Source organism: Pollachius pollachius (genome assembly GCF_949987615.1).
Source record: "Pollachius pollachius genome assembly, chromosome: 3".
Taxonomy (NCBI): Eukaryota; Metazoa; Chordata; class Actinopteri; order Gadiformes; family Gadidae; genus Pollachius; species Pollachius pollachius.
The window spans coordinates 46,690,372-46,703,115 of record NC_136936.1 but is presented as its reverse complement, the minus strand read 5'-3'; the positions used below and the strand labels follow the sequence as shown (position 1 = coordinate 46,703,115).

The 12,744-nt window shown below is 49.3% G+C and overlaps 1 protein-coding gene across 1 annotated transcript in view; it reads left to right on the top strand.

Moving 5' to 3' along the window:
* The window catches only part of sema5ba (sema domain, seven thrombospondin repeats (type 1 and type 1-like), transmembrane domain (TM) and short cytoplasmic domain, (semaphorin) 5Ba), a 125,003-nt gene that overhangs the window by 35,610 nt on the left and 76,649 nt on the right, over positions 1–12,744 (top strand).

The window sequence follows — 12,744 nt, the reverse complement described above, 5'->3', positions numbered from 1 at the left end:
AGGAGGGCTGGCATTTGCGTTGATCAGCTAGGCGCTCACAGATCGTGGCCCGGCTTCGTTCCCAGGAGTGCGTGCGGAGTGTCAATTATAAAGCTCAAGTCTGCCGCGCGTTAGCACCGTAGCGCTGCTGCTGCTGCTGCTGCGGCTCTGGCTGACTGCGTGCCCACAGGGGTACTGTGCTCAGAGACCATCTATAATGGCATTAATAATGAGGCTTACGAGCACATACGTACACACACACACACACACAGTCGCGCATGCACAAACACAAGCACGCACCAACACACACATACGCACACACACACACACACACACAAACACGCACACCAACACACCTACAATCGCCTCCACACACACACCGACACACACCGACACACAAACACGCACACACACATCACAACACACAAATACACGCACACAAATGCACTGACGCCCGCCTCCAAACACACACCAGCACGCACCAACACCCACACACACAGACACACATACAGACAAACACGCACACATACACGCACAGAGGTGCAGAAAGGAGCCTTTCAGATTTATCTGCTCTCCACCAATCACTCCTCCAGCATTGAGTGGGTTGCTTTCGCCCTCCGAGAGAATACCGCAACCTCTCGCTCGCCACGCTTGTGGCAGCAGCCGCCGGCCATATGGTGCTGATTTCTGCTGCTGGGAGGCGTCAGAGCGTTTCGGATCAGCCTCGGTCGTCAGTCAAAGGTGAAGAGTGAAGTGACACCGGTCACTAAGGGGCCAGGGGGAGGGTGTGTGAGTGGAGGGGTTGGCCCCCCACTCCAGGTGGTGTGAGACTGTAGCCTACGGAGAACGCAGGGTATAAACCTTGCTCACTTACAGGAAGGGTAGAGCTGTGGGCTCTATCGGAGGATAAATAATGAGATGATATTTCAGTTCTGATGCTCATCAATAATTACTGTGGGAGCCGAGTTTTTTTTTCAGTTTAAACAAGAAATCTGTAAGATAGATGGTTTGAGTTAGATGATGACATTTCGATTTATGAAATATATTAATATGAAATGTGATGAAACTATTTATGGTGTATTCCAAAGGATATCGTGTTTTTACCTGCCTGATACTTGATGATGGATGTGATAATGCGTCTCATGAGTGTAAAAATAACCTTTAAGTAGGTCAACGAAATGTTTGGGTATTGGTAAGATGATGGAGAGCAACTGATTTTTGCTAGCACAGCGCATGTCAGGAAAGTATCTGGAAATGAAGGTTGATTATCTTCTGGAAAAGTCAGCCGAGATTTATGGTTACTAAATTACTTTTCAGTTACAACCTATATCTGCATGAAGAATGTGTTCCGACAACTCCCCAAAGTGTCCGGTGGATAGATGTAAATACCTCACTGGGGTCAGAAGTGAATGAGGGATGAGGTTAAACAATCACAAAACGAATAACAAAAAAATTTGGGTTTGAAAAAAAACAGATTTGGAGATGTTCTCGCAAAGTCTTGGGTTTCAATGCCTCTGCAGAGTGCCTTGCACTTGACCTCAAATGTCCTCCGAAAGCAGATAAAAGAAATCCCAGACAATCAGACAAAAACCTCCAGCCTTGGTGAAAGTTGATTTCTGGCCGTGCACAGCACACCACTCCAGGTTTATAATGAGAAAAGTGAAACAGGGACCCGTACACTCAGCGCTGTGCAAAGCCGCCACAATTTATTCTCTGGGCTGGCCTGCCCCTCAAAGTGGAGTCAGCTTCGCGGTGTTGACACAACTGCCGTTGAGTGTGTGCTAGCATGGTGAACCCAATGAAAGGGTATTAGCATTGGGCCGACTGCAAACAGAGCACTTGTTCCCGTGGGAGGCTGGCTGCGGTAGGGCTCCAGGCCCATTTTTTATGACCTACCCTGGCATTCAAGTACAGCAGCATGTGCAAATGCGTGTTTGTGTTGCACTTGTTTAAAGGCGTTGCCTTTTTCCGCGAGACCTCTTGTCAATTACAACTTGCTTAATCCTAATGCACCAGAGTCTCCTTGTAGATGATACTCTGTGTTCAGATGACACGTTGATCCAAGCTCCATTTAGAAGTCAAGATGTTATTCAAAGCTTGCTGGCTTACTGCAGGCTGTCCCTGGTCTTCTGCCTACGATGTGTGTGTGTGTGTGTGTGTGTGTGTGTGTGTGTGTGTGTGTGTCTGTGTGTGTGTGCTTTGTTTTTCAGTGTGTCTGCTCTGACTGAGATGGCGGCATATAGGTTGAAATTATTTGCATCGTTGACTCCTATTCTTCGAGACAAATGACAAGACATCATCAATCAATTATTGTTGGTCATTGGTCAACCGTTGGTGATAAATAGGGCAGGACTGTGATCTGCATAGAGAAACCTTTTTTGAAGGCCCTGGACTTTCTTTAAGGCCACATCAACTGCCATCCATGGCTTCAGGCCTCCCTTTGATGTTTAAGGTTGTAGAGATAGGTTAACGGCACTATCTTATGTTATCAGCCGTTGTCAGCCACAAAGTCGTCCCTAATCCAACACTCCGCCGGCCCCCTCAGTCCCCCCTACACACTGCCCCATCAATAAGACATGATGAAAGCCCTGTTTCAGGCGGACAGAACACCGTGGTCCCTCCTTAAGTAGAAGTAAAGTAAAGCCTCGCCTCTGGCAATCTTCAAACGGGCCGAGGAGATACCAAACACACACAAACACCGTCTTTGATTGTCAGTCTAGACACAGTTCAAAGTGAACCTAATGGTGTGTTCCAGATGCCTCGTACACCACCCGCACGAGTTGCTTTGGCGACGTAATTTCCTGGCTTGTAGCACTTATAGCGTTCCCGTTTGTCTTTGTGGGCATCGCTACGCGACAAGTCGGGGGATGATCAGTCATTGGCCAGTCATTGTTATTGTTTACTACAGTAGCCTCTACATTAGCAACCAGCTTGAAAACAAACAACAAAACTTGACATTGCATTGCACGCACAGCAAGGTTGTGCAATGCATAAATTGGTGACTGAAACAAGCAACAATGCAATCAAGTGTGTAAGAGCATTTCAAATCGACAATAAAATGACCAAGGTGGAATAAATGCAAAGAAAATGCATCTCATGATGGGCGCAGCCATCTTTGTTTGTTGAGTCGTGCGGTTAATCTCGCTGAACTCGGTGGACTCTCAGAATCCCAAGTGGGACAGGTTAAAAGGGGGCGTGCCTCGGAGATACGTCGCAAAAAAGCTGGTAGATTTCCTACTTTGCAACTGATGCGAGCGGTATACGATGCATCTCAAATGCACCATAACTTCGACCCCCCACTATAAGTGACACAAACAAAGCCTGCTGCAGTTGTTTACACTGCAGTGAATAGAATACCCAAGGGTCATTTGGCCTTCCCTTTAGTAACAAGTTGACGTTTCAACCCTTGAATATCGGTTGCCACTGAATCCAAGCATTCTTGGGGGGACAGAAAAATGTACATCAACCGAAGAGGGCTTTTTATAGCGTATCGCACGGCGCAAGGCCCTCCTACTTCATCCTCTTTTGTGTGGAGTGAGAGGTCCATTGAGCCAGGGCTTTTGTCGGCGGGGTTAACTATGCCGTAAAAACTCATTGTCCCCCTAATAGCCCGTCATCTGGACCCTGTCTCTGGGCCGCGGCTCCTCTGACAGCAGCCCATCAGAACGGAGTAAAGGTTGACGTCGTTTTCATCCGTGATTTATCCTTTATGGACACGGAGAGAGAGAGGGAGAAAGGCCGGCAGCATCAATCGGTTAGGCTGTTTAGTTCTTATTATATAAACATGACATTTGAAATAATATCGGGGAGAAGGCAGAAGGTGTATTGGATACATACATTGTGTGAAGGGAGGTGTTGGGTATTTATGTGCAACTTTAGCAGAACAAATAAGGGAGGATTTTCTGGGTGCCTCTATCCGTGAGACCGATATCGCGGTGTGTTTTTTACCCTAAAAAAGCTCACAACACAGGTCAAATGTAGGCATTTTGTCTACAAGGGCCACCCCGGTCCATGTCGATACTGTTCTGCGGTTGTCCAGAACCGAGGGACCAAAACAACAAGAGGCAGAAGCAGAGAGCCAGCGCTGCGGGCCAGATGGAGCAGGGTACCTCTGGAGGCTTCCTGGAACTCGTTTGGCGAGTTCAAATCAATACGGGCCCCAGGGGCTCCCGGCTCACACAATAAGGGAGTATCAGGTAGACAGGGAGAAATGCAGTCGATAATATCACATTATAGTTCTTCGTGGGGAGCGAAGAATGAAGATGTGAGGACGCGGCGGACAGCGTGCCAAGTGAAGTCATTATGTGCTTTCTTAAGGCCAGACAGAGTATGTTATTACAGACTGGGAATAGGGAGATGGTGTAAAAAGGCTCGACTCTTAGATGTTTTGAGATTAAAGAGGAGACATGGCATGACCTGAGCAGGTGTGCATCAGGACATGGGTATAGCTGTCTGAGAGCTGTCTACGGACCCACACACACACACACATGCAGGCACACACACACATACACAACAGTAGCCTTTGAGTGTGTGTGTGTGTGTGTGTGTATGTGTGTCTACTTCTGTGGGTGGTAACGGTTTCTATTCAGAGAACAGATATCATATATATGAGAGACAGAGGGAGAGTGAAAGAGACAGTAAGGTGCGGTGAGAGACTGCTGTATTCATGCCGTTGACAACTTCTGTCCATCACACCAGATATGAACAATGCAGTGTGCACCAACACTTAGTGAGACTTATTAAAAGTCTTCGGGCTTCGTCTGTTGTCTTCCACTATCTGTAGTCACTCGTTTTACACCCTTGAGGGAGTATCGATCCGTATTGCTACGTTATTCTCTCAATATTTGACCTGGCCTTTATAACACCCAGGGCTGTGTTAATATTTTCGATGATAAACTTGCTGTCTGGCACACTGCTGTACTGTAACAATTATTTGTTCAGGAATATTGGGAAAAAACGCACAGTCCGAAAAGATTGGATGATTAACATGTTATCCTTAACCTTTAATTAAAATCAGACAATCACCAGCCTGCGGCTCTGAAGGAGAAATACCACCGGAAAGTCGCATTCAATTGTGTCAAAAAAGCATGAGGATTTAGTGGAGCAAACAAGCTCCGCAAACCCAAAGCTGGAGACAGCTGACTGTTGACAGACGACTGACGGGCCGAGTGATTGGCAGATCGTGATCAGAGCTTAAAGAATCTCCCTGCCACTCCTGCAGCATGAGTGTCTGGCAGCACCAACACACACAAGCACAAAGACTGTGCAAGTGTTAACAAATGTGCACCGGCGAATGCAAACAGCTCGCACAACCTATAGTGTTCTCTTTTTCCCTCCTCCTAGTCTCTCTCTTTCTGTCTGTCTGTCTGTGTCTCTCTTTCCCTCTCTCTGATTCTATCTGATTTATTCTGTCTCTCTTTCTCTCTCTTCCCCTCCCTCTCTCATTCTATCTGATTTCATACCTTCATATGATCTGTGAGCGCAGCATGACAGCTGACGGTGCTATAGTGTATCAGGAGCTGCCTGCAGCCTGCCGGCGCCACCGTACTTGGGTTCCAGCTTCTCCTCTGTTCTCTGATATGATAGACGTCCAGTGCATACCGTACCGCGGCCACGTCCGTCAACCAGGTTCTCCGGTAGCCTCCCAGTCCTGGCCCACACCACCTCACACCCATTCCACCACCACGAACCCAATCCACCATCACACACCTCATCCACCACCACACACCTCATCCACCACCACAAACCATCAACCACCACCACATCCACCACCACAAACCATCAACCACCACCACATCCACCACCACAAACCATCCACCACCACCACATCCACCACCACAAACCATCCACCACCACAAACCATCCACCACCACCACATCCACCACCACAAACCATCCACCACCACAAACCATCCACCACCACCACATCCACCACCACAAACCATCCACCACCACCACATCCACCACCACAAACCATCCACCACCACCACATTCACCACCACAAACCATCCACCACCACCACATCCACCACCACAAACCCAATCCACCACCACAAACCATCCACCACCACCACATCCACCACCACAAACCATCCACCACCACCACATCCACCACCACACACCTCATCCACCACCACAAACCATCCACCACCACCACATCCACCACCACAAACCCAATCCACCACCACAAACCATCCACCACCACCACATCCACCCCCTCACAAACCACATCCACCACCACAAACCCAACCCACCACCACCAACGATCCACCCCAAAAAACCCACCCAACCCCACAAACCCTACCCACCCCCATACACCCCATCCTCCAACACACACCCCATCCACCACCACAAACCCAATCTCTCTGTCACTCGCCTGGGTGGACCCAGACGCATTCCGCCAGGAGAGCTCACACAGTCACTCCACAGTAGGTGGTGGACGGCTTCGTCGTCGTGAGCAACCCTTCTCAATAATCAGGGCTGCGTGGCTGGTGTGACCCCGGAACCCCTTTTCCCGCCCTTTTTTGTTGTTGTGGTAAAAGAGGGGTAGACGTCACCCCATAGCTATCTGAGGGCCACATTCCTGCTGTTTGTCCTTATGGGTCCCCTAACATTTTTAGATCTTTTTGTCCCCGAGGCGATTAAGGGGCCCAGTTTACCCCATTGGTCCTTAGAATTATACCAACCCCCACGTCCCTTAACTCACTCACACACACACACACACACAAACACACACGCACAAACACTCTCACACACACACACACACACACACACACACACACACACAAACACACACTCACAAACACTCTCTCACACACACACACACACACACACACACACACACACACAAACACACGCGCACACACATTCACTCACTCACACTCACACTCATACACACACACACTCTCACACAAACAAAAAACACACACTCTCTCACACTCACACATACACACACACACACACACACACACACCAATACACTCTCTCACACACACACACACACACACACACACACACACACACACACACACACACACACACACACACACATACTCTCACACCCACCCGTCCATGCTGCAGAGAGGGCATCTTGGGATCACGCATTAAAGAGATTGGTGCAGCTCAGCCGTTCATTTGCATTAGACATGGCCAATGAAGACGCATAGCCAGACTTCACCCCCCTCCCCCCTAAGGAACACTGCAGTGTAGAGAGGGGGGTCCTGGTGGCAGTGTGTGTGTGTGTGTGTGTGTGTGTGTGTGTGTATGTGTGTGTGTGTGTGTGTGTGTGTGTGTCTCTGTGTTTTTGTGTGTGTGTGTGTGTGTTTTTGTTTGTGTGTTTTTGTGTGTGTGTGTGTCTGTGTTTTTGTGTGTGTGGGAAGGGGGAAGCAGGCGCTTCACGGTTGTGTTGGGATGCTGGGGTTTAGTGGTGGTGGTTTGGGTCATGTCACAGTACTTAGTGTTGTACAAAAGTAAGCCTGAAATGTGCCGCACACACACACACACACACACCACACAGGCACAAACCACACACACACACACACACGCACGCACGCACGCACGCACGCACACGCATACGCACACGCACACAGGCACACACACACACACACACACACACACACACACACACACATACACACACAAACACAGGTAAACATGCATAGATTGATAGATACACACGTTATTGTTAAAGTGCGGGAAAACAGAAACAATGTCAGGCTTAGATTAACCAAAGGGTTAATCAGTATGCGTCTAAAACCCTGTTGATTTACATAAGAAACACGTTGAGAATTTGCTCAGTTCCTTCTGTTAACAGGTGAGCTTGATTAAACCAAAATGACTGCTGAGGGGACGCTCAACCGATCCCGCCTCGCTGGCATTTATCCCGACCGACAAATTCACGGCGCCAGGGAGAGGGAGAAATGTTCCACCAGAAACCCCGCCGAGACTGGCACGGAGAAAATTACCAATTAAAAACTTAGAAGACGAATTTATCGGCAAGCAAACCAAATCTATCTTATTTTTCATTTATTTTGCTTTGCTCAGACACACGCACACACACACGTATGCATGCGCACATGCACACACCCACAAACACACACACCTTCCTTTTTTGCCGTCTCAGGCTGCGTTAGGGAGAGTACACTCATCTCTCATACAGTCAGCGACATTCTTTTCCCTTAGAGAGCTGTCAGCGATTTAATCATCTCGGTAATAGATTCTGATGAGATTCTGGCGAGGGAGTCTGGATTGAGTTGTAATTATAAGTATAGCCAACCTCCGGGGGAGGGGTGAGCAGGGAGGGAGGGGGGGTCAGGACCCCCTCATCCCAGGTAGCGTACGGGTGGAGCAGGGAGGCGAAGAAAATAGAGTTATGTCAATGAGGAGTAGGTGTAATTGGAAACGAAAAAAAATAAAAAACGGGTTATGCAATGCCGTGCACACAACAACAAGAGGACAGGAGGAAGAGGGAGTTTGCTAAAGTACGAAAGGGAGGGCGATTCAGAGAGAAGAATTGAGGGGAGGAATGAGGTGAGGCGAGGTGAGGGTTGGGGAGGGGTGGTGATGACGCACTGGAACTCTTTACGACTGGTACGAAGGGGGGGGGGGGGGTTGAGAGAACACCTGCTGTGAGGCCCTGCTGTCTGAAAGAAAGCTATAGGTTGGACGTTATTGGAAGGGGGTGGGGTTGGGGTGGTGTGGTGAAAAGACATTGTTTATTGCCCTCCCCCACAAGAAGGGGAAGGTAACATTTAGAAAGGGCCTGTTAAAGCCACAATCGCCCCATGGGAGCCGTGTGTCAGTTAAATGAAGGATGGAGATTTGCGAGTTACCGTCTGACTTTTAGTTTTCTTTACGAGCCGCAGTGTCCTCACCGCCTGGGGATGTCTCTCCATCACCCCTAAACAGCCCACGCCCGGAGCATCGCCCCCGTAAAATGAAAACATCCCCCGTCTCTCCCCCTCTGACACCTCCATCTTTCCTAATCTTTCCTCCTTTTCTCCACCGGCTCCCGGATCCCGGTGGTGCAGGTGTGTGGGCTGAACCGCTGGACCTGGAGAAAAATGTATTTTTCGTTTGTTGTATTTGTTTTTCGCACCGCAGAACCGCCCCTTTCTCTCGAGCCCTACACGGTGTTGGATCAGTGGGCAGCGTTCCCGCCAGCTTCTCCCGGGAGACAGGGCGAGCCGGGGTCGGTGGAGCTACATACTCTCCGCCCGTTGCCCGCTGTTCTGCTGAGAACTCGCTGCTATTGTTGCTATAGAGACCGGCTTGGCAACAGCGTCGGGGGCGTTTTGCCGGGGCTACCACCTGTGAAGATTCACCGCAGCGGACCCTTTATACCTTTATATATATCTTTACATTTTTCTGTATTCAGTGCCAAACGCTCTCGCTTTGGAAGAAGCTTCACGTGGCAGCCTCAGCACAGAACACCCACCGCATCTCAATTTGTCCCACTCACCCAGGTTAAATACACATATATCTTTTTGTAGAGATTTATTTTTTGCATTTTTTTTTATGCTTTATTATAGAGTGAGATAGAGAGGAAGGTATGGGAGATAGAGGCGAGGACAGGCAGCAAAGGATAACGGGCAGGATTCCTTGGTCACTGGGGCTGTATGGTACGCGCTCTAACCGGTTGAGCCGCAGGGGCGCTCCAGGTTTAAGACTATTTGTGTACCCGGGTGACGTAGATCGTTAAACATTGGTGATGCGGTTTCCGACGGCACCCGCCACATGTGTGCTGGGGGCAGATATCGGCTGATCGAGGGAAGCGCTTGCCTCTTGTCTGTAAACATTATGGTCAATTTACCCAGGGTGGGGATACTGTTACCCGCAGTCTCCAGTCAGCGTGTCAAAGCCCTAAGCGCTAGTGACACGGTGTGTATGGGCAGTAAATCTCTGTCTCCTTACTGTCTGATGAGGCGGCTGACGGCCGGATGTGTCTGAGGATGTTTTTTTATCTAATCCCCGGGGGGTGCCGTCTCCACGCCTGGTTCCTCCCCTAATTGACTCTCTGTCAGCCCACGGACGGGCGGGCGACGGACTCACCGGCTCAGGTTGCAATCTCCGCCACATCCCCTCATTGCATTTGCATTCTGTGTGTATGTGTGTGTGTGCGTGAGAGGGAGGGTGGGAGGGAGAGAGGGGGAGAGAGAGAGAGAGAGAGAGAGAGAGAGAGAGAGAGAGAGTCATGAAGAGAGAGAGACATTGTCCCCAGTGTTATGGATTGTCCTGGTTCTTGTTGACGGACTGAGCCGTTAATCCAGCTCACAGCCGGGGTGGAGCTCAGATGGGCTCCCTCATAGGCCTTCATTTGGAGTTGTTTTTGCTGAAGGAGCTGGCAGCGACACACACACAAATACACACACACAAACACACACAGACACACTAACACACACACTCACTCGTGCATGCACAAGTGCGTGCAGGCATCGACTTTCGCTTTCTTTGATAAAATGACAAAACTCCCCGTCGGTACCGGGGTATTGCCGGTTGTGTCCCTGCCGTGAACCAATAGGGAGCAGAGTGCTCAGAGTGTTCTCCTCCAGTCGTTGGTGAGGGGAATGAGCTACGCTGATCCAGGCAGCGACACAGAGCGGCCTGGTACTCTGGATGAGGCAGGGACTGGTGCCGCAGACTTCCATCTCCAAGTCATTGCTAATGGATCGAGCAGCAGCATTAGTGGGGACCATAGAGGGCCGTTTTTGACAGTAATGTGATGGGCACATTTGACATGCAACTGCAGCCATCGGTTCTGGGCAGAGTCCCATTGCGGGACATTGAAAAACCCAAGCGCTCCATTCAGAGCCGTAGAACGACTTTAACTTTCCCCCCTTTATACCTTTATAGGCCGATTGCCTCACTTTACTTTTGCAATGACTTTGCATTAAGGAGTCTATCAAATCAGACAGCCTGATTATCTGGGGTTGCCCTGCCTGAACTTTGTGTTCCCCTTATTATATCTAGTTAAAATTCCAATGATGTTGATGTTTAACTGTGTGTGTCTGCAGATATAATAAAACCTCATCTGTTGGCTTGTATCGCTGCCTGTCTTTCTGCTCGCGCCCACAGTCTCTTTTGATCTCTGTCTTTCTCCTGCACACCTGCACTCACACACACACACACACCTGCACACACACAAACACATACACGCGCATACATGCACACACACATACAAACCCACGCACACACACACACACACACATGCACACATATATGCATGCACACAAAAGCATGCACACACACACACACACTTGTGCTGTACACACTTCGCAGCAGCTGTCTTTCCCCAGGCTTGCATATCTAGACAGGCTTTCAAGGCTAAAGTGCAGTACGAGGGTTTACGTCCTTCCCTGGGCTCCTGCTCAGGAGCTGTCCAGTAGTGCCGCTATATGGAGCCATAAAGGGTTTTGCAGCGTGGGCCCTTGACTCCTCAGCAGTCCGCGCTTGGCAGCTGTGTTGAGCAGGGGCTGTCCGACTCTGCTGCGGATGCGGTATCTGTCGGCCTAAAAAGAACACACTCAAAGCTGATTCTTATCCGCTATCAAATGTCAGATATTCCATGAAATGACCTCGTTGAGCGGACAGACTTTAACTCTCGGTGGCGGAAGCCGCGTATTTGGGACAAATCCGCAGCCGCTCGTAAAACCATCTCGTAAAAAGCCAGTGGACGAGCGCTCCGACACACACACCCAGCGCTGTTGATTAGCGAATCAAAGGGATCGTGTCCCCCGTTTACCAGCTGTATCATAGCCTAATGACCAGTGAAATGTCACGCCGTAAAGCCAAAGTGTGCTCGCGGCGTATAGTTCAGTATATCACTCGCACTGAGCAAGGCGGAGACACAGGCTTTAGCCCAAGTAGGCCCTCCATTCACGCCGGTTTGAAGACCTTGTTAAACGCTTCCTCCTGTTCTAACAACTGTGTGTGTATTGGCAGTAGCCTGGGGGGCGGGGGGATTGTTAGCTGTGCGGAAACATGACTACAAACACACCGTACACACCATAGCACAGCCATCTGATCAGTTAGCGGCTGTATTGATGGAGGGCATCATTGATTCAGGGGCAATATGGTTGATTTGCAAGCCAACCAAGCTATTTATTTGTTATTGATCGATGCATTAGGAAGGGGGGGGGGGGGGGGGGGGGGGGGGAGAACGTAGTACGTGGGTGGCTAGACCCCCCCGGGACACGGGCGTGAATATGGGCAAGGAATTTTCTGTGCTTTGATGGTAATGTAGCTCACTAAGCTAATGTTAATGTGGACTGGGAGATGATGAAATGGGGTTTTCCGTCTGGTCTCCGGAGATTCACATGCTACTTCAGCAGCAGATTGTGTTCCATTTATTCATAAAGCATATTTGCCAGTGTACCTGTTTGCTCCAGGGGGTTTCGGCAGAACCAGATGGTACCTATGTGTCAGTGTACAACATACAACAGTACATGCGTCTTATAAAAATGCAACAGTATATGTATTTCATAAACGTGCACCGGCACCTGAAGGTAAAACACGATTTTAATCTGCAAGGTTCTGAGCAAATCATACACAAAGTTCTGGGCAAATCGCTGTGCAGACATTTCCGAGCACAAAGTTCATCCCAATGAACCAAAGATCCGGATATTGAAGACGATGGCTTTCCGCCTCATTGGCTTGTGAAAACTTCTGCCCCGTTGAACAAACCTCTATTGCGATCCATTTTCCAATATTAATCAGCCATTAAATTAACTCCAGTAGTTTTAATTGCACTTTTGAAATGGTTATCCGAG